At 38.2% G+C, this 22,202-nt stretch overlaps 1 long non-coding RNA gene across 2 annotated transcripts in view; it reads right to left on the bottom strand.

Moving 5' to 3' along the window:
* Nucleotides 1-22,202, bottom strand: part of LOC134299481 (uncharacterized) — an 80,222-nt gene that overhangs the window by 23,706 nt on the left and 34,314 nt on the right. Inside the window, exon 4 of one of the 2 annotated variants that reach the window (XR_010006698.1) lies at nucleotides 6,380-6,468. This is a non-coding gene — a long non-coding RNA (uncharacterized LOC134299481). Of the gene's footprint in view, nucleotides 1-4,393; nucleotides 6,469-22,202 lie in introns of those variants that run through there. The other variant, XR_010006697.1, reaches the window with a different exon arrangement.

A 22,202-nucleotide genomic window follows, 5' to 3' on the forward strand; every position in this document is an offset into this window, starting at 1 on the left:
CGGTTTCTGGACTTTGGACAATAATATTGGACATTTCCCTTCAATTCTTTGGACTAATTCATACCTTTTCATAAAGGACTATTATCTGCTCAACCTTTCCACCTAGCCATTCCTGAATTTATAATTTTTTTTAAATAAAGATATTATATGATTATTGCTCTCTATCTGGTTTCCAGTGCTCACGCTGCCTTGGGGTGCAACAACATGTATCATGAAGTTCTTCTTGACCAGGCATGGGCAAGCTTCAGCCCTCCAGGTGTTTTGGACCCCACCACTCACCATTCCTAACAGCCAGTAGGAGTTAAAGTCCAAAACACCTGAAGAGCTGAAGTTTGCCTATGCCTGATCTGAGAAAAACACTGTTTGCACCACTGGATAAAACATGAATCTTATTTTATTTATTCTTTCTTTCTTTTTAATGTTACTCTTAACTCCTAATCATCAGATATGATGAATGATTTTTTCCTGCCATTAGAACATTTTGTTTTATTTTTTTCCAAGTGGTCATTTTATAATCACAATAAATGCTCTGGGCCAAGGGGTAGTGCTGATTAATCCACACCTCAACAGCAGAAGAAGCTGGAATTGAAATGCACCCAAGGTGTGCATTAATGAGCCCTCCCGTACAGTCTGTCATGTCTTACTGTTTAATTAAATCCCAAACCAAATAGTTTTGAAGAGAAGGTTAGGAATGAACTATTTTATTTTATTTTATTTTATTTTTTGGTTCGTTGTCTTCTTTCGACGATCTTCTTTGCCATGCGAGGGGAAAGAAGAAAAAAAGCCAGACATAAGATATATTTAGAACAATATTTTAATTTGTGATACTTTGCTCGATTAGATGAAAAGAATGTCATATTTTTTTAAAAGGGGGGAGAAAATGTGATTAAGATGCTTAAGTGAACAGTATATTACATGAAATTTCTGATCATAAAGAAAGGTAATATCTACTCAAAATTATAATTTCTGTACTTTGAAATCATCTCAGCAAGAATTATCTACCCATATCAAATTGTAGCACTTGTCAAAATCAACTGTAAAGCAGCTCAAGGGCTCTTCTGAATCAACAAAACAGATGTATAGCGATGTGAGGTTGCAGTGAGATGGAAATAAAAGTGAACTATATGCTAGTCATTGCCCTTAATCTCTTGAACCCGACACTTAACAAAGTGGATATCGCAGGTCTTTGAGATACTATTTATGGGAGGAAGGGGAATCAAACCTTGAATCCTAATAATATATTCCATAATACTCTATAAAATTATTTGCTTCTGGTTTTGTTAATCTGCAAAGCTCACCAGGGCTTGTTCATAAACATGGAGGGGTAGTGGGAGGAGGATAAGAATAGATTTCTCTAGATTTCCACAAGGTCAGAGAGAACTCTAGTTTTCTAGGGAGAATTAGCTCTCAGTCCTGGATGAAAATATACCAGATTATCTCCTTTATTCCACTATACCTCTATTGTATTTCAGATGAATGAAACTAAACTAAAGCCTTGGAGAACAACCCAGTTCAACCTTTGCAAAATGTCATGTGAAACATAAATGGGCTTCACACAAGTAAGGTAGTTTTCTGCAAGGCAAAATCCTAGTTGCATTAATGCCCAATATTTATTTATGACTTTGTAATGGTCTCACATAGTTGTGTCCATAGATTCTATCAGCAGCATATGCCATCAGGTTCTACTTTGTAAAGATTCCAGAATTTATAGAAGGAGTCTATAGAAGGGAGAAAAGGAGAAGAAAATCCCAGTGTGTGAGAAATGTCTGTCATGTCATGTTGTTCTTGTTGTTCTTGTTGTTGTGTGCCTTCATGTTATTTCCAACTTATGGGAATACTATCACAGGGATTTATGAGGTTGGGAGTAATTCACCCAAGTCACCCTATGGGTTTTCATGGCTAGCAGGGATTTGAAACCTTATCTCTGGAGTCATAGCTGAACACTGAAATTGCTACACCATGATGGCTTCTATCATATGATATGCAAATACATCTGAGTTTCAGATTAGGATCTGTTTACATTTCCCAGCTCATGTTAACACACATACCATGCAGTTGAAAGGTGGATGAACAGTGTACATGTTGGCAGATTGTGGAAAGAAGAGACCTAGAGGTTAGTGACAAAATACCAAAGAGGTTCTAGGATTAGATCCGATGTTTTATGAAGGCTAACAATTCACAGACATGTTTAACTCTCACCATTCTTGGGCAAAAATTGTTTTCTGGATTTTGTAAGAGGCGTACTATTTTCAGTACTACCAAACAGGGGGAGAAAATGAATTTGAAAAAAAAATGCAGTATATGGTTTGGTATGGATTTTTTTAAATGGAAGGACTTTATTGCAATATTCACAGAAATGTGCACTTAATTGTGTTCTGATTCACATATGTTTCAGAAGTGTACATTTGGCCAGTTCATACTAAATATGAAACATATTTAACTCTCATCCTTACCTGTTCTAAAATTGCACATGGGTGTATGTTTGTGTGTGAACGCATCTTCAAGTCACCTGTTGACTTATGGTGACCCATTAATTTCACAGGGTTTTCCTTGACAGGGTATACTCAGAGGTAGTTTTGCCAGTCCATTCCTCTGATATATAGCTTGCAGTACTATCAATTGGTGATTTCCCATCTAAGTACCCACCAGAATTGACCTTGCTCAGTTTCCCATTTCTCACCAGTGTTTCATTTAGCGACATACTGCTGCATGCCTGGTGCTTGTTAGAATCATATTGCTTGCCTTGTATAGGGTATAGCTGCTTTGCCAATGTATTCTTGACCTAATCCAGCTGGACCTCTTTACCACACTAAAGCTAAATGGTAATAATGCATTTTACAATGTTAGCATTTTAGTGCTGTTGAAAATCGTTCTACTTTTCATGGAACAAGGGATTTTGGGGGATGGGGTTTAGTGATGGAGAGATTTCTATTTTTCCAATTTTGGCTCTTCTGTGCAAAACTGTATTGTCTGTATCACTGTCCTACTTATATTGTTGTTCCCAGAGGTTTACTTGTAACATTCACAGCACCATTTATTTTTCTCCTTTTCCTCCCACTGTCACTTTGGTACAGATTTAATACAACAGAAACATGGCTTCCATGGAGAGCTACAGGTAGCGTGGTTCCAAAGCTCCCTATAATTGGTGTCTGCCATGCCAGCTGACAGCAAGTTATGTAAATCACAGCAAGGACTCTACAACCCCTAAAGGCATGGGTTTTTTTTAAATTCAGTGTAAAGGATAACTACAGGATTTTAGTAAAAGAACCCTTCACCGAAGGGAGCACCATAACCTAGCAAAGTCAACCTTCTCAAGGATATCTGTGTTTATTTCTTTGTATTAAAACACACACACCATGTGATGGACAGCAGAACATGTCAAAATAGATTATACTATTTTAAAGGATACTATTCCTAATATTCTTCTGCAGAGTCAGGTGAATTTATTTAGTGATGAACATAGAGCTTTGAATAAAAATTAATCTGCTCTCTTTTGTGCAAAAAGAATGCATGTTTACCTTCAGATCAGATCAAATGGATTCTATATCCAATAGTCTATAAGAGTATCTGCACATGTATAATACAAGTATAAAGTTGACCCTCCACAGTTGCGGGTTTCACTTTCATGGATTTAATTTTTGATGGATTTTATTACTATGATCTTTCTGCAAATCTCTGGGTTTTTTCATTGTGACTCTGTGGTCAACTTCCACTGGAAGGTGAAGTGGAGAACTTACGACCTCATCATAAAGGGCGGATTTTGGTGGCATATGCCAGCTCCACCCTACATCACCTACAGAGCTCACCGACTCCCATGAAGCAATGCTTCCACAGCTCCTTGAGTGATGTAGGGCAGGGCTGGTGCATGCCACTGCCACATGCCACTGCTGCAGCAATGGGGGAGTTTTCCTGTGTTGCCATCAAAAGCAATGAGGGGAAGTTGCATGGTCCATGTTCCCCCCCCCCATGGGGTCACCCATATCTGGAGCCGGGTGATGCAGGGCGTGAGATACCGGGTTCCCCATGCCCTCTGACAATGCAGGGTGATTCCAATGGCTGTGTGACAAAATCATTATAGATAAGAGAGAATATTTGTGATCTTCAGGCGGAATTCAATTCTTATTCTCAACTTGTGTGTAACCCTATTTGTGGATATATCCTTCACCAAGGTCAAGAAGGCTTCCAAGAAGTGTTTCGTACATAAGGTGGTTTCTCAGATTTACTTCACCCCGTGGGCTTAACTCTACCTTGTAAACACAGCTCCTCTGCAGCAAATGCACTGTGCACTGGTGTCATAAGTACTTTTAAAATGTTAAATAGGTTCTTTTATTCTGCTTTCAGTGAGATAGTTGCATGAGGCAATTTCAGAGAAAGAAGTAGACAGACTCCTGTATTGGGTTTTATAATAATTATATTGATTACATAGACAAAAGGGGATATTGCATCAATATTTACATATATAATCTAACATTCATTCATCATTCATTCATTAAGCATTCTTGCCATCCTTGTTGAAGTTGATCAGCTTCTTGAGAGGAAATGGCTTTTCATAATGGTGTTCAGAAAATGGTGTTCAGTTGGTCTGACACACTTTTTCTGAGAAAAAAAGGGTCCTTTTATGTAGTGTTTTCTGTTGATTTGGTTCTGAAAGTTGTAAATTATTGATAGAGACAGCTAAAACATGTTGATTCCATCAGTTCCTGGAGAGATGTATACTTTGCTTAATTAGTTTTCCTTATCAAGGAGCCTTGTTTGCTTCCTTCATAATGTTGACAAACATAAGGAGCCACCATGTTGACCTCCTTACTTAAAAGAACCATTGTCTTTGGCAATGTAAACAAGTTTTTTTTCCACCAAGAGTTCCTCAAGTCAGCAATGTCAACAGTTAATCATTTGTCACAGGTCTCATCAGCAATTCTAAATTACAGTCCATGAATTGTAGTTGTTTTCTAGGCCTTATTCCTTAGGATGGTATCTTCAGCCTAATTTGTACACCTTTCTCACTTAAACCATACATAATATATTTCATAACATTAGATATTTCATGACAGAGGTGGGTCAGGATGATGGATGATGAACCCGATGGATGTATTGATCACTGCAACATCTCTAAAATTACTTCATTTCTTCTTGGGCATGTTTCTTCAGTTTTTCTGCTGACTAAAGGCAACCATGAATTTCATAGGGTTTCTTAGGCAAGGAACACTTAGAGGAGATTTTGCCAGCTCCTTCCTCTGAAATATAGCCTACAGCATCTGGTATTTGTTGGTGGTCCAAAGACTAACCAGAGATGACCCTGCTTATTTATGCTACTCCTCTTCCTTCTACAAGCCATAAACTCAGAGAGAAAAAATACTACATTCAGCCAGTGCTTCTAGGAACCTACTGAGCCTTAGGGTTGGGATTGATAGATTTTTTTAGCAGTCCTGGGTCAATGCCCATGTAGATTTGCTGTTCCTCCATGTTCTCTACCATGGAAAGATGGAGGAAAAACAAAGCAAAGGGAAATCTCTACTGTTATATCTGATCAAGGGCTTGGGGATTGCCCCTATATATGTTACAGGTTCTCTTTTCCTTACTTGGTGTAGTCATTGTAGTGTCTTCAACAATATTAACTGGTAGAATACAGTTTTCCCAGACAACATTTAATAGTAACATGGGAGTCCAGTGTATAACCATGTGTGGATCGTGAATGATGATTGAATTTTCTCTGTAATCAGAAGAGGCTTGGGTGTAACATTGTGAGTGACATACAGTTAAGGTGCATATAGAAAATAATTTAGATACTATGTCACCTAGCAATTTAGTTTCTTATGTGCACAGATGTCACATGGAATTTATCAGAAATTCATGTGCATACAGAATTTGGCCATAGCTTTATATTTTGTCTCATCAGCATATGTGTTGCTTCCATATATCTGATCCTCTAGAATGCTCGTGTATTTATTTATATTTTCATTTAAATATGATAAATGACATTTTCTCATCCCATGTTTTGCAAGGATCTGCCTGAAAAGGTTCAACAGAAAAGTCACCTTACTACAAAATTACAGCCCCGAGATTTGACACTGGAGAAGAAAGAAACATGTTCCAATGATAATGGACCTGCAGCTTATTTTTCAGATGTTAAAGTGACTTAACAGTTCATTTATTTACCAGTGCTAAGACTTATTTAAGGCTGCCAAAGAGCCATAGAAACACCTTTTAAAATCCATGAAAAGTATCATTATTTCTCCCCCACTGTCCAAAAATCAAACTGCAATAGCGCCGATGCAAAAGGTCTCTTGAGATTCCTAAACTAAGAATGTGTTGGGCCTGGAATATTCACTCTTTTGTCATTTGAGTCCATAGGTAGTCGAGTGAATAATACATATTTTACCTCATTATCCAAGACTCCAAACTGAAGGTTAGATTTAGGCTAGTTTTGTCTGAGCCGTAAGCCTTTTTCCAGGTTGAAGTCATTATTGTCTGGAAAAATAGAGAAGGGGGAAAAAGAGAAACAAGTGTTATAAAAATTTTGCATCACCCAAGGTTATGTCAGATGAGTTATGATGCAGAATACTGACTGTGACATGAAGCATCACATCAGGTTAAAAATAAAAATAAAAAGCTCTGTGTATGCTTTGGAGGGAGGGACCCAAGACAGGATATATTCCAAAATTGTGGTATGGTTAATTTCATTGTTTTTCTGCCTCTTTAATGACCTTTTATATAAAAGGTAGCTAGCTAGTGCTCCCTTCTACTTTTGCACACACAGACTTTAGGCCTGTTCAAAACTTTTCACAGTTAATTAGTAATGCATGTATCAAAACACTCATTCTGCCTCTGGGCTTTAGGGGATTGTCCTGTTTTACTGTAAATGATTTATTTTCTAAGGTGGTTTGGCACATCTCCACCAAAAACGCGTCAATTTTTTTTTTCATCTCACATCAGCTGGGAAAGATCAAATTCACATACTGACATACAGAGGTGGCTTTTGGAGGATGGAGGCTGCTGGTTGACACATCAATTGGAATCAGCTCTGTTTGAGTCTGTAGTATGTTAAATGCTACTACGCAAGGCTTTAGACTTCTTAGAAGGTAAAACGAGTCTTATCTGACCATCTTGCTACATATTTCATAGCCCACAAATATCACTCTTTCATAGGAAAGATCATGGTATGTATTTGGCAGCATCCAGTTGGAGTCAGGAAGCCCTTGAGGAATGTGTTGAAGCTTTCTTTAGCTATCATAGTTTATCCTCAACCATCTTATGTCACTGTAACCAAAATGGGTTCCATTATTGTGTGTTCTAGGTAGCCTTAGGCAAGCCACACACTCTTAAGACCTTCTCACACAGTCTTACAACCCTTTGCCTACTGGTTCCTACTTGTTCTATCACATGGCGCAAAATCTATTTTATAGGTAACCCATACTGTAATCTGCTCTGAGTCCCCTTCGGGGTGAGAAGGGCATGGTATAAATACAGTACATAAATAATAAATAAATACACCCACATAGGTAAAGAATCTGCAGCTAATATCTTTTGTAAAATGGAAAACAATCTATTCCACTCATCTTTAATTTCTCCATGCATGTCAGAGGCACTTTTTTGTACATCTGCCTGTAGGCCATCAGCAGGCCATCCTCTGTGCCAGTGACTTGCCATTCAGGTCATGTTTTGGGGGTGATCTTTTCATGCCGCTTGATTCTCCTTTACCAAAATGGCCAGCATTGTACTTCTATTGGCAGTCTAAGAAGGATCGTGATTAAACCAATTAAGGTTTTTGACTTTCTCTTAATTTTTTTTTTATTTTTTAAATTTCAGAACTGTACAGCTTCAAAGGTTAGATAAGATATTTTGGGGTTTCTCCACTGGCACGAATGGGCAGAGTTGGGTGGCTGCATAAGATCTTCCCCAAAATTTTATCTTTAAGGGGGGGGATGATAGTGACATAGGAGAACCTTGGACCGATTGGGAGGAGTCATCTGTCAGCCATGTGGCAAGTATATTTAATATGGAAAAAAGAGATCTGGGTGGGTATGAATCCTGTATGTATCTTGTCCTCATCTAACCTTTTTTAGCCACGGGTTGCCTACTTAACAGAGGTTTTCTTCAGTGTGTGCAATAAGGTCCTTAGCCACAGAAAACTCTCTGATAGAGACACCCTAAGTCAGAAACTATGTGAGGGCACAGAACAATAATTATAGTCAGGTTCAACAGAATTCTGTCATAGGAATCGGGATACTATAATTTTCGCTTTAATTTACCAATCTACATCCTTAAGGCTTTTTTTGGTATCATGGATTTGTTTTGGTTCAAACTTAAGAATAATTAAACTTGTAATATAATAAGTTATTTGACAGTATTATAGCACTATGATATCACATTAACTGGCTATGGAATTCTAGGATTTGTAGTCAGAAAACTGACACAACAAACTACAAATCCCAAGATTTCTTAAGGTGCCACCATGGCAGTTAAAGTAGTGTCAAACTGCTATATTTCTATAGTGTGGATAATCTCTGGGATTGGGAAAACCTGGTAATACAGCAAAATGGACTTTACTCAGTGAGCCTTGGCTTTTTATGAATGATGTGATGTGCTGATGTCTTTAGCATATTGGCTCATTGTGGATGGACGTGTCAAGCTGTTAAAGGGAAAAGTTATGCTTCACATCTTCCACAAGCTGCTTCTTGCATCCAGAGGAAAGCAGGGTCACAGAATGGGTGTGTCATCAGAAACATTAGCATTTGGAAAAGGAACCGTTTGAAAAAACCACATTCACAGCTGGATCAGGATAATGAAGCACTGACAGACCATCACATCTTTGATTAAAACAATACTTTCAGGTTTTATACTCCACTTGAATCCTGCAGTTTAGTTATGCAACATTACTCAGTTTAACTGTCTCTTTATATTCTTCCGTGATCAGATACTTATACTGAGCGGGCATTCCTGGCCCTCTGAGAGACAGAAGGCTGTAGTTTGTTAGGATAATAGACTTGTTATGTTCCATTCAGCTCAACTCCATTGAGCTTCTGGATCTAGAATTGTCATCTGTCGCAAAGATTAATATGCAGCGTTCCCCCTCCCAGTCTATGGCTTACATTTCACAAATTAAATGATCATGCTGAAAGTTGGCTTCAGTTTATGAGCTGTAAAAGCTTACAGTAGAAATGGTATTTGAAGGGAAAAATGTCACGAGTTATCTCCTCTGATGTTAACTTTCCCCTCAGAATCCTTATCACTTAGCACATGATATGCGTTCACTTCTTACACAAACACAGATGGAACATCTATGGAATATTTTGTTGTCATTAGAGGCTTATTGAAAGATGGTGAACAGATCGTGCTGGTAATACAAGCTGTCTCTCTCTAATGTTGGCCTGGAGATACTATACAACCCAAGGCATATTTTCAGTCCAAAAAAACTGACAGGCAAGACATGATATGGGGTAATAATGCTTTTTCCTCCTATGTGTCTGTTGCCATTATCTTTCATTTGACCAAACTAACTAAACATCATTTTATATTTATTCTGATCTTTATTAGCTAGCACTTGGTATGAAACTCTATGCCTCAGGAATGTATATTTACCAGACAAGTATATTTATCAGGCAAGTCCTCCTGCATTCTTATGTCAACTGATATACATTGAGCAGCCTGTGGAATAAGTTTTTCATTCATCATTACAACAGATTTGCTTAATTTGTAAATTTGTGGCATACTTTAACGAAAAGGATAACAACAGTAGTAATGGATGATAAGAATGTTAAAGTCTTCAAAATCCTTTTCACATATTTCACCTCATCAGATGGGTGGTTTTCCCCATCTTACCATGCTGTCGACATGCTACCGGGGTAGAGTCTGCCAGAGTCCATCAAAAGACGCAGGGCTACTTTCAGTGGGGCTCTGTGACAGCAGTGTGCTGGCAGCATGCTGGTAGTTCACTAGTAGGAAGCCCTGAGGAGTCAGGTGACTACCTGTCTTCTCATTGAAGAAGCCAGGATAGCATGCAAGGAAGCTGGGAACAGCATCCCAATGCCATAGATTGACAGCACATGACCTACAACAATAAGGGGATGAAGCTGGGCACTGCCCCACAGATTCCCCACTGTTCCCTGGCTTCTGGGTCTTCATGTGATCCACTGAATGATTTTACAATTGGCCCTACACATTTGTAGGTTTGATTGTTTCAGATTTGATTAGCCATTGATTTGATTAATATCTTTAAGAGCATATCATGAGGCCCCTAGTGGCACAGTGTGTTAAAGTGCTGAGCTGCTGAACTTGCAGACCAAAAGGTCCCAGGTTCAAATTCTGGGAGCGGAATGAGCACCCGCTGTTAGCCCCAGCTTCTGCCAACCTAGCAGTTCGTAAACATGCCAATGTTAGTAGATCAATAGGCACCGCTCCGGCGGGAAGGTCACGGTGCTCCATGCAGTCATGCTGGCCACATGACCTTGGAGGTGTCTATGGACAGCATCGGCTCTTCGGCTTAGAAATGGAGATGAGCATCAACCCCCAGAGTCGGTCACGACTGGACTTAACGTCAGGGGAAACCTTTACCTTTACCTTAGGAGCATATCTACATGAACCACTTAGACTGGTCTGAAATTGGTTTTAGGGGGATAGGTTTTGTTGTGCAGGTGATTAGATTGACTGATCCAGAAATAGTTTGAGGCCAGAGAACCAATTACATTAATTTGGCCTCAGACTGCTCTGTGGTCCCCTCCATTTCTGTGAGAGAAGTGCTCCAGGGGCATATGAGGTGAAAAAGGGGGGAGGAAGTGACAGTAAGGAGTGGGAGAAATCTGCCCCTCCCAAGGAACCTATTAGCTCCTTGCTAGCTAGCTGTGCCCTTCGGATATTTTTTGAAAGTCCCATCAACTGCACCTTCCAGATTCTATAGGGCACTTCAGCATGGTGTCCACAATGTGCTTCACATTATATGGAACCAATTTCAGCCTAGTCCAGTACATTAAGGGGGTTATTTGGACTTTCCTGTGACTTTCTTTAATGTGCTGTATAACTTTTAATCTGCACTGCAGCACACATTGATGGCATGTGTTTTGTAGCCACCACATTTCAAGTCAACTTGAAGCGATGGAACTTAAGTCACCCAGAACAACTCTATGGTCAATGTTCTGTGGAAGATGGCCCAAGAGTTACACTGGTGAACCAAGGCTGCATCTACACTGCCCTATATCCCAGGATCTGACCCAAGATTATCTGGCAGTGTAGTATAATCCAGTTCAAAGCAAATAATATGTGATCCTGGGATATAGGGCAGTACAGAGCCAGCCCAAGAGATCTTTAGCAAACTGTTCCATTAGGTAAAAAATAGCAGTTTTTTATTTGCTGTTTTCCCATTTTTACTAGCCCAGAAAAAGTGGAGGACCTATTTTACTAAAGGGTTATTTGATCCAGATCCAGGCTGATGTTGAAGAAGGAAAGCTTTTTAAGGCACACAGACTGGAACTTCCCTTTCTTCTTTGGTTGGGTTATGCTGAGAAAAGAAATAACAGGCTGGAGCTTAGCTGTAGAAAGAAAATGACATCATTTGCAAAGCATTATATGATTTATCTTCAGTTTGTTTTTTCCACAAAAGTAATTAGTTTTTGTCTTGACTGCCCCATACCACAGTCCTTATGCTCTGGTACCCATTCATACTACACAGTTACAGTGTTATTATTCCACTTAAACTCCATGGTTTCATCCTAAGAAATCTTGCTATGAGGTGTCTGGCAAAGTGCAAGAGGCTCTGATTAGGAACTCCAAATACTGCTCCATAAATTACCAACCTCATAATTCCTTAGGATAGAACCATGGTAGTTCAAATGGAATAATCACTGATAAAGGGAGAGACCAAAACAGGTTAATTTGAAGGAAAATGAAAATGGATTAGGATGGGGGTCCTTTATGTCACTCCAGTGAGATCAATATATATGGTTCACATGAAAACCACCCTCCTAATGCAGCTCGCATCCACATGTTTTTAAAAAGGTGAGGAGAATCAACCCCCTCCGTTATACAGCTGGAGGGGAGTAAGTGGCTTTGCCACCTCCCTCCAGAAGGGAGAATGTTAAAATAGATCCGACCAGATCTGATTATTGGGGCAGAGATACATTGGTTGCAGCCCACCGCTGTTCTTCATTCTGCTGCAAGACGTCGACCCACCCAACCATCCACCACTAACAGTGTAAAATTGGTTCCCTATGAGACCGAGTAAGAATTTTCCCCCTCCTATGGTCTAGGAGGGTTTTACACCTACCCTATACTGTTGTAAATGGCAAATTGGAAGGCATGATTATTTAAATAGGCTATGGCGGAAAGCAGTAAGGGATTGACATCTTTGGTGTACACCCAAGGCACCTCATTTGTGTGTAGGCCAGGAACGGAAACCCTCACCTGAGGTTCAAACAACCCAGGTGAGGGGAAACGGAAATGGCTTAGGAATGGGAGATTATGTCCTCAACTAATCCTTGGGGCAGAACTCTCTGACATGTTTCCCTTAAAGGTCATCCAGGATTATTTCAGCTGTGGACCTGGTGTTTTGCCCAAATTCAGCCCAGGGGTAGGTTGGGAAGGACCACTACCGTGACTTCATTCCACACCAAATTCACACCACATATTAAAATTAGCTTCAAGTTACAAATTACAAAAGTTCAATTATGTAACATTTACTAAAGTTGCCCATATTTGAACCCATACCTGTTGTATTTGTCTCCTTATTTCAATGGATTGAATGGCAAAGTCCAAAATCGGTGATAAGTTTCCGGTCCCAATTCAAGGTGTAGGTTATCACGTATAAAGCCCTAAATGGTTCGGGACCTGCCTATCTTCGTGACCGCATCTTCCCTTATGATCCTGATCTATCTCCTTGTTAAACAACTCCACTGGCCACTGACCAGAAACTTATCAACCTGGCCACTGACCTTTGCACTAACTGCAGTTTTCAAGCTGTCTTCAAAGGCAGCTCCAAGTAGAGTGCATTACAGTACTCCTATCTGCAGGTAACTAAAGCGTGGGCCACCATGATCAAGTAAGACTTCTCGAAGTATGGTCGCAGCTGGTGCACAAGCTTTAATTGTGCAAAGACCCTCCCAGCCACCGCTGACACCTGAGCATTAAGCGTCAGCGCTGAGTCTAGAAAGACCTGTGTCCTCAGGGGGAGTGTGACTCCATCAAGCACAGGTTGCCACCCAAAACCCGATCGGCCAAACAACTGACCTGGAGGACCCCTGTCTTGTCAGGATTAAGTTTCAGCTTGTTAGCCCTCCTCCAGCCCATTCTATACCAATTTATCTGTCAGCAATCCCCATTGAACTCTATGAGACTGACTTCTGAGTAGTCATGAATAAGATTGCATGATCACACACACACACATTTACATACAGATATAGTGTCTTATTATTTGTATTAAGCAGTATGACAGTGAAAGAAAAACCTGCCTCAATTTAAGCATTTCTTGAAAGAAAATCCAAACCTGTCTTAAATAAAGCTTGCATATATGGGAAAGAAAAATGAAGGTTTATTTAAAGTCCTAATTTGTGATGTGTTAAAACATAAAGCAATTTATGAAGTAAGAAGGAATACTTTTTTCCTTGGCTCTACTATTAAAATACTGTGTTCACTTTGAGTGAAAGTTTAATAATTTTAATGCTGAATTTTACTAAGAGAACATAGCTAGGCTTCATCTATTTGCATAACTTTTGTTCCAGGTTTTCTTTTAAAAAAAAAAAACCTCCAAAGACTTGGAACATGAAATATAAAATGTCATGATTAACAAGAATCACTGTATATATATATATTATATATTTTTTGTTTTCCTCAGGATACTAAGCATAAAAAATAGGTCAGGTATCAGGTCATTTGCAAAGGGGAATTAAATTGGAACAGAATGAAGGAAAATGCTTTTGTTCAGCCAACTACATAATCAAAGGATAAAGATTCCAACTGAACAATTTAGTATCCCTAAGTAACCTTTTCTCCTTTTTAAAAAATTATAAATCACAATATTTCGCTTCATAGTTAGCTAAAGTTAGCTGATAGCCAGTGATGACATCATGAAAGTAGCTCAAGAGAAGAGTCACCAAGTCACTGACACACTGAGATGTGTATCTGGATCACAATTTCTCTACAACTGGCTATTACTATAAAAGTGCATTTAAAAGAATCAAAATACAAAGTGTCCCCCAGTTCCCCAATACTTTGATGTTTTGTAAGATTCAGTATCTTAGAGCTTCTCTGTTCTAGAAAGAAAGTGTTTTAGGTTTTCTTTTTTTAGATGTTCAGCTTGACTTCCTCTTCTTTTTTTGTGAATAGTGGGCTCTTGACAATGAAATCAACTCCTCTGATCATGTATGCAAAAAGAAAAAAAAATTCAAAACTGGGTGCCTAAGGTTAAGCGCTTGAATTGGTATATACAGGATATGGCCTTTGGGACTTGAACAGTGGCCAGGTTTTCAAAGAAGCTGAGCAGCTGCAATTCCCATGAATTTACTGTAGAACTTAAATCAATGAAAACTGTGGGTGACCATCCTATTTATCTCCACTGCAGGAAACATTCCTTTTATATATCCTATAATGGGTAAAATGTGTGGTTTTGTACATTAGTCTGCACTTTTAAAGCCTGAAGCAGCCATCTTTAAGTTAAATCCCGAAGATACAATATTTGGAAAGCTGAAATTAAAAGCCTTGTGCCAAACCTGAATGAGATGGCATAGGACTGAAATTAGGAACTCGGAAAGTAAGAGCCAAGCAATGCTATTATTGAAATCATACTTTTGGGTGGTTTTGGACTAAAAGACTAAAAGAGGATGCAGGGCAAAGTTTTTAAATTGGGGGAGTTTTAATTTCACTTCTTTATTTCTTACAGGATTTGGAGTCCATTCAAATATTAAGTTTCCCGTGTAATCTCTACTCTACTATTTACCTATTATTGCTCCTACTCCAATTGATATTCCTAAACAATAAGGGGTCCACTGACACTATACAATTAACCTGCTATTGTTCCAATTTAATTGTCATGGTTCCACATCCTATGGAATCGTGGACTTTGTAGTTTGTTGAAGCACTAAATCTCTCTAGGTGGGAATTCTAACTGTCCCTCCCTAAACTAACAGTCCCAAGATTCCAATGGATGTTGCTATGGCAGTTAAAGTGGAACGTAGCTCTGTATTTATTTTATTTATTTTACAGCATTTATATTCCGCCCTTCTCACCCCGAAGGGGACCCAGGGCGGCTCACACCACACATATCAGGCAAACACTCAATGCCTTAACATAGGACAAAGACAAATAACATAGCTCCGAGCAGGCCTCGAACCCATGACCTCCTGGTCAGTGATTCATTGCTCTCCCGTCTGCGCCACAGCCCCGGGCGAGTAGTTGTGTAGTGTGGATTAGCCCCAAATCCACCTACCATTCCTATTAAAAAGCCATTCCTATTCTTGAGTTTGTTTATTTTCGCAAGGATGATAATACTGGTACTTGTGTTTCCAAACACCCTTTAGTCTTGGTTGATGTTGGCAAACTACTATTCCCAGAGAACAATATAATAAGGTGCATGTGAATTCCTGAAAACACAAACACTTGTAAATAAATAGCAAGCCAGTTACAAATCAAGTGAAGGAAACTGCTTGCTGTTAAAAACAAGAGGTTAAATTTCATAAATGCTTGGCAGACTCACAAATGCTTTTTCCAATAGTTCCAGCACCTAATGTCAATTGTTTATCTTTAGATGACCAAACAGAATTCAGGGGCCCTTTCACACTCCCTATTTATAACACTACCATTCCACCTTAACTGCTATGGTTCTATGCTGTGCAATCCCAGAATGGGCAGTCAGAGAAGCTCTCTACCAGAAAACTTCTTTAGTGCCCCTGACAAAATTAAAAAGCCCATGATTTCATAGCTGAAGTGAAATCATAGTGCTATAATAGCATGTTCCATCTCAGCAGAAAGATGGTATATAAATAAATACATTAAAATCTTGTGTCATGAGAAAGGGTCCCATCAAAGCATATATGAGAAACTATCATGTTTTCCTAAAGTTGGCTATATGTCAGCATAGGATATGCTATCTTTATATATTGCATTACTATGTATGCTGAAAGAGGTTTTGATTAGATTATGGTCGAACTGACAAATTACTTTCAGAAACACTTCACTGTTAACCTAAAACAAAAAGAGAGAAACAGATGCGCATTTGTCTAAAAAAACTATTATAAAATGAAAACGGGAGATATTTGTGAATTTGGGTTTTTGTTTCATTGTGTAAGTTCCTGGGTTCTGCTTGGGTGTTAAATGAAATTTTCTGATCTTCATTCAATAATGTTTTAAAGAAGAGTGCTCATGGTCATGGAGCCAATTCAAACTTTTACTTCCTTCTCCGAAGCAAGACTGAAGAATGTTTAACTTCTCTGGTTTAAATTCTTTATTAAAAAGTTAAAGTTTAGGTTGGCAGAGAAATTGCTGTTACAAGCTGCTAGTGCATCAACATCGTATGTCTGATGTATTTATTAAAAACCTTGATATATCGCCAGGCACTGGGGTGTACAGAAGTTTGAGGAAACTACTGGGACTCAGCATTTGTTGCCTTTCATGGGCTTCAGTTAAGTAAATACGTCCTAGCCCTCTCAGATTCATGACTAGAAGGGAGAGAGAATAAATTCATAAAGTACTGGATGCTTCATTGTAAAAATGAATGAGATGTAATAGGAGGCCACAGTTCTTTGGGGTGACAGGACTTGAAGAAGAAGCTGGCTCTGTAACATCATGGAAACCTCTGTTCCTTTTTTCCCAAGTGAAATAATTGTTTGAAGTTATTAGAGGACTTTGCCCTCCTAAAAATTAGCACCAGTGTCCCGAAGTTACATTAATGGCATTTCAGCTATAAGCACTTTCACATTTATTCTCTGCCACTTTTAATTCCTTTCACTTGAAAGCTAGAAGGCAAAATTTGGCTATGTCCATTTTGTTCTGCTAATGGTTTAAAATTAGTTTTGGTGTGGTTATAAGTATTATTCTAAGCTGTAATAAGTAATAAGTATTATTCTAATACTGAGTAAAACAAATTATAAGAGAGATATTATATTTTTAATTGCTTTTTGTCATTCTCACAGATTGTATAATGAAACAAAAGAAACAATTTAACTTTAAGGGAAGTTTTGTTTATCTTGGGAAACTGTTTTTTTCCCCCCAGGATGAAATATTATCTATCACTGCAAGCATAAAACTATAGAGTTGGAAGTGACTTCATGGGCCATCCTGTCCTGCCCCCTGCCAAGAAGCAGGAAAATCACATTCAAAGTACCACCGAAAGATGGCCATCCAGCCTCTGCTTACAAGCTTCTAAAGAAGGAGCCTCGACCACACTCTGGGGCAGAGAGTTCCACTATTGAACAACTCTCATAGTTAGGAAGTTCTTCCTAATGTTCAGGTGGAATCTCCTTTCCTGTAGTTTAAAGCTGTTGTTCTGAGGTGGGGAGAAAATGAGGAAAAGCAGGGGAAACCATTCTACATTGTTCCCTCTCTCATCTTTTCCCATGTTCTGGGAAGCCATCCTACATGCTGATCACACCTTTCACCGTCTTCTCTCCGCTTTCCTCTGCTTGGAGTCAGGTAACACCCAATTCCTGAAGATGGGTTTTGGGCTCTCAATTCAGCCTGATCTACTATCCAGACAGGACACTGGTACTCATCAGCATATGAAAAGGGGATGGATCAGAGCTGGGCTCCTATACAACCAGCATGAAGAAGAGGCTAATCTCCCTTCTTTCATTCTAAGCATGTGGGAACCCCTGTTCTGAGATTAACAGAAGTGCCTGTGTGACCAAGCAATCTCACCTCCTTACTGAACATACAGGTCCCTCTGCCAATGTCAGCAGAGGCATCCACAATAGTTTTTTTTTTAAAGAATGTTGTTTATAAAAACTTTGAAAATTCCTCCAAAATCCATGGATAAATGAAACATTATAAAACTTGATGGGCAAAGAGTGGTAAATGTGTTCTACCATTGTAGCAAGTTTCACCCCAATAGCTTTAAAAATGAGGACGATAGGAGCCCCTGAAGTTTCCAAATTATAGTAATTTAATTATGTGTTTTGGAAAGTGAGGCCTGCTCTAAACTACATTTCCCAGACTGCATCAGCATCAGAAGGCACCAATCAGGATGGAGGAGATGTTTGTCCCTCCCACAAAATCTGCAAAGAGGACAACTTCTGTCCCTTGATGGTGTCTGTACTACAATTTCTGTTCCCAGTTCCTAATTGGTTCTGTCATAAAACATGAAAGATTATTACACTGCAAAAACTGTCTTTGTGCAAGGGACATTGCCCTATAGCACATTTTCCTTTGTTTGGTCTCCACCAATTTAACATAGTTTCTGCCACAAAAACAAAGTTTTTTGGGTAGAACAACTACTTTCAAAATAAAGACCACACAGTTAAACAGCAAATAACACTTTCACACCAGGAACAGATTTTCTTTATTAGGTAAAAATGTTTTTATAAAAAAAATAAAATTCACCAAAAATCAATGGATAAGTAAAACATTCAGAAATTTGGTGAGCTAACAGTGGTAAATGTGTTCTAACACTGTAGTAAGTTTCACATTGATAGCTTTAAAAATGAGGGAGATAGGAGTCCCATAACTGTCCCCAATAGTAGTAATTATTGCAGTAATGCGCATGCAAAATCGCCATTAATGAAATAGTAACAAAATTTCGTTAGTCTTGTTCAACTTCTGAAAATTTCACCATCAAAACTTTAGAAACACTTCAGAAACAAAGCACCCTAGCTTTGTAAGTACTTTGGACCATTTTTTTATGGATCGCACATGCCTGTCAGCCATGTTGTTCATTTTGTACAGTTTATGTATATTGATCATAAAGACAAAATTCTGCCAAATTTGAAAATCTGACAAATGTTCAGATTTCAAGAATCAGAAATGCCTTTGCATGTCAGAAATTACAAAAGTTTAAGTGTTCAGAAATTAAATCTAATTGCATATAAACTACTGTAGCTGATATACTATCTGGAATAGACTGGTAACTATCAAATGTTATGTATTTCTGTTTTGTTTATTACATTTGATAAGCTACCAAACTACACAAAAAAACTTTGATGTAGTTTCCAAAACACAATAAATAAATGCACAATGTGCATACATACAATCAATGAAATGTTTACTTAAATTAACCAGTTAATGAGACTATCTTGAAGTGAAAAGTCTAAATAAAAGTATTGTAATGATAGCTTAAAATAAGGCTAGACATATTAGATAACCTTGTGTCATCCAGAGTTTTTTTAACTACAATTTCCATATGACCAAGATGACATGGACAATGCTTAGAAATTATAATAATTGTAGTCCTAAATATCTAGTGAGCATCAGGTTTCACATTTTTCTTCCAATGATAGAAGGGAATTGGCCACATAGACCTCCCTAGGTAAGGAGTTTCAAAAGCAGAGCATCACCATGAAGAAAGTTATACTCCAAGTAGACTTTTGCATTATTATGATGAATGAAAGAAACCTTAAAATAGGACATGATGAAACATGTGATATAAGAAATGCCTCTAAATGTTTCAGATCTAGAATATTTAAGATTTCAAACCAATCCAAAATAAAAATTTTGAAAGTTAATTGCCAATCAATGTAATGTTTTAATAAGTCTGCTAGGTGTCCAGTATAATCAGCTGTTAACAGATACTGTATTTTGAGCCACAGATGCTAGCAAGGAACATTAAATATCTTCCCAATATCTGCAAGGTTAATTGGCAAGTTTTCATCAGAAATTAGCAAATAATATTTTTGAAAGGATTGGAAGGAAGACCATGAAGATGCATTCCTCTCTGGCTTCTGTTCTAACATGTCAGAATTTTTTCCAGTTGTTCGCCAATATGAAAAAAAAACGTAAGAAAATGTTTAGTCTAGCACCCTACTGTTAACATATATTTGCATTTTAAAAACTCTTAACATTGACTGATCTGACTAGGAAAGCCATATCGGTGTAGAAGATGCATGTTCACACCAATTCTTCCATATTTCTTTCACTTTGTTAGTACGACTAGCAAAAGATTTAAGACACCCAGTAACTGAATTTCAATAGCTGAATAACTGATAGATTGTTATTTGTATTTTAAAAGCATTTATTAATCCTTCAACTATGGGATGTCTTCTAACTTTTCCATGCTAAACGTAGGGCAACAGTTTCCATACATGAAAGAGCATACATGATCCAGAATTATAAGGCAAATATTGGGTTCAGAATATGTTTTAATATAGAACAAAGGGCTATTTGTAAATGAACTATTTGAAAATTGAACACAGATACATTATCTTGTGTGAAGTAGTGACATCCACATCCAACTTGTCAACAAACTTAAGCAATTCAGAAATGAATAAATTTCATGTCTGTTTAATTAAGACTACAATGTTCCCTCACTACTTCGCGGTTCACTTTTCGCGGACTCGCTGTTTTGCGGTTTTTTAATAAACACTAAAATAATATTATAAATCATAAAAAATATGATTTACAGTGGTGGTGGTCTCAGTCGGGTGCGGGCGGCGGGGCGGAGAAGAAGCCTGTTCCCCTGCCTCTTTCTTCTCTTCTTCCCTCCCTCCCTCCCTCTTTCTACTTCCTTCCTAAGGAGAAGCCTAGCGTCCTTACTTTGCGGATTTTCATTTATCACGGGTGGTCCTGGAATGTAACCCCCATGATAAGTGAGGGAATACTGTATTTTCCATCTACAGCAGTGGTTCTCAACCTGTGAGTCCCCAGATGTTTTGGCCTTCAACTCCCAGAAATCCTAACAGCTGGCGAAGTAGCTGGGATTTCTGGAAGTTGTAGGCCAAAACACCTGGGGACCAACAGGTTGAGAACCACTAATCTACAGAGTTGCATTGATCTAGCAAGACCAAAGCATAAAACCTGAATAAAGAGAAACTCTTATAAATCAAGCTTTCAATATTACATGGAATCCTGCACATTTTTGTGCCATAATTACAATAACAGAACATATGGATTTCCTCAAAGAAATGTCCTGAACATTTATTTTTATTAGTCAGTCCTTCAGTTTTGCTTAGAAGACCACCATTCCATTAAAGATTTGCAACTGATGTGATGAGCTTGTTTGCCATTTACTGGGATCTCTGAGGAAAGTTAATCATTTGGTTTATTACCAGATACTGAATCACTGTATTCAGTTCTTATCTGTAATCTTCAATGTTGGCAGCTGTTCTATACTCAAACTTACCCAGCCAGTAAAGAGTCTAGGTGTTTCAATCACTCTGCAGTGTTTTACCATTATGTAAATATAGCACTGAACAAGGGGCACTTGACTTTGGCAGCATTTTGAAAATGCAGGAATCCACCTATTTAGTAACAATTGCATGCTAAATCTTATTTCATGCAATACTAGGCTATGAAGGTATTATCCCAAAATGAAAAAGTGTACCTGCACGCAACAGCTTGTTCCATTTCCAGAGCTAACCGCTTAGCCATAACATTTGTGCATTAGCTAAATAACATCTCAAGGGGAGCTGGAGATATAGCCTTGATATCTAGTGATTGTACATGTGTGAGTTTGTGCTCTCAAAGGATGGTCCTTAAAACACTCCCTGCTGGAAGCTTTTGTGCATATTGTAAAAAGACCGTTGCTAAGTGCCAATTGAGCTAGTACTGTATACTTGCCTTTTTTTCAAAAAAAGAGAAGATTTCATACCACTTGATTATGTTAAATAGAAATGTTTGAAATTTAGTCTGAATTACATCAAAATCTCACTGTAGTAGCTATTCTTTCCCATAACTAATCTCAGGCCCTTCTGGTGGATGGTTTTATGTATAAGAGTGATACAGTAGATTACTGAATATGTTTAGAAAGCATAACTTTTTTAAAAAAAATCTGAAGTCATAAAATAATAAAGACACACATGGATTAACAGGAAAAAATGAAAAGGACAATGGCATTTCCTATGCAGTTCAAGAGTCAAACAAGAAGAGATAGTTGGTTGTCTCTTGAAAACCATGGATTTACAATCAGCAACAAAAAAGGTTTATTTCTTAACACATAATATGTACCTTTTTTGCCATTATGCTACCTTAATGTCTATATTTTGGCTGGATTTCCTCAAAGTAGTTTTGGTGTGTTGGTAGCTTATTTAGTAGCCTATAATATGTGGTAGCTTCAGTGTATTTGAGAAAGTTTTGTT

Source organism: Anolis carolinensis, chromosome 5, assembly GCF_035594765.1.
Source record: "Anolis carolinensis isolate JA03-04 chromosome 5, rAnoCar3.1.pri, whole genome shotgun sequence".
NCBI lineage: Eukaryota > Metazoa > Chordata > Lepidosauria > Squamata > Dactyloidae > Anolis > Anolis carolinensis.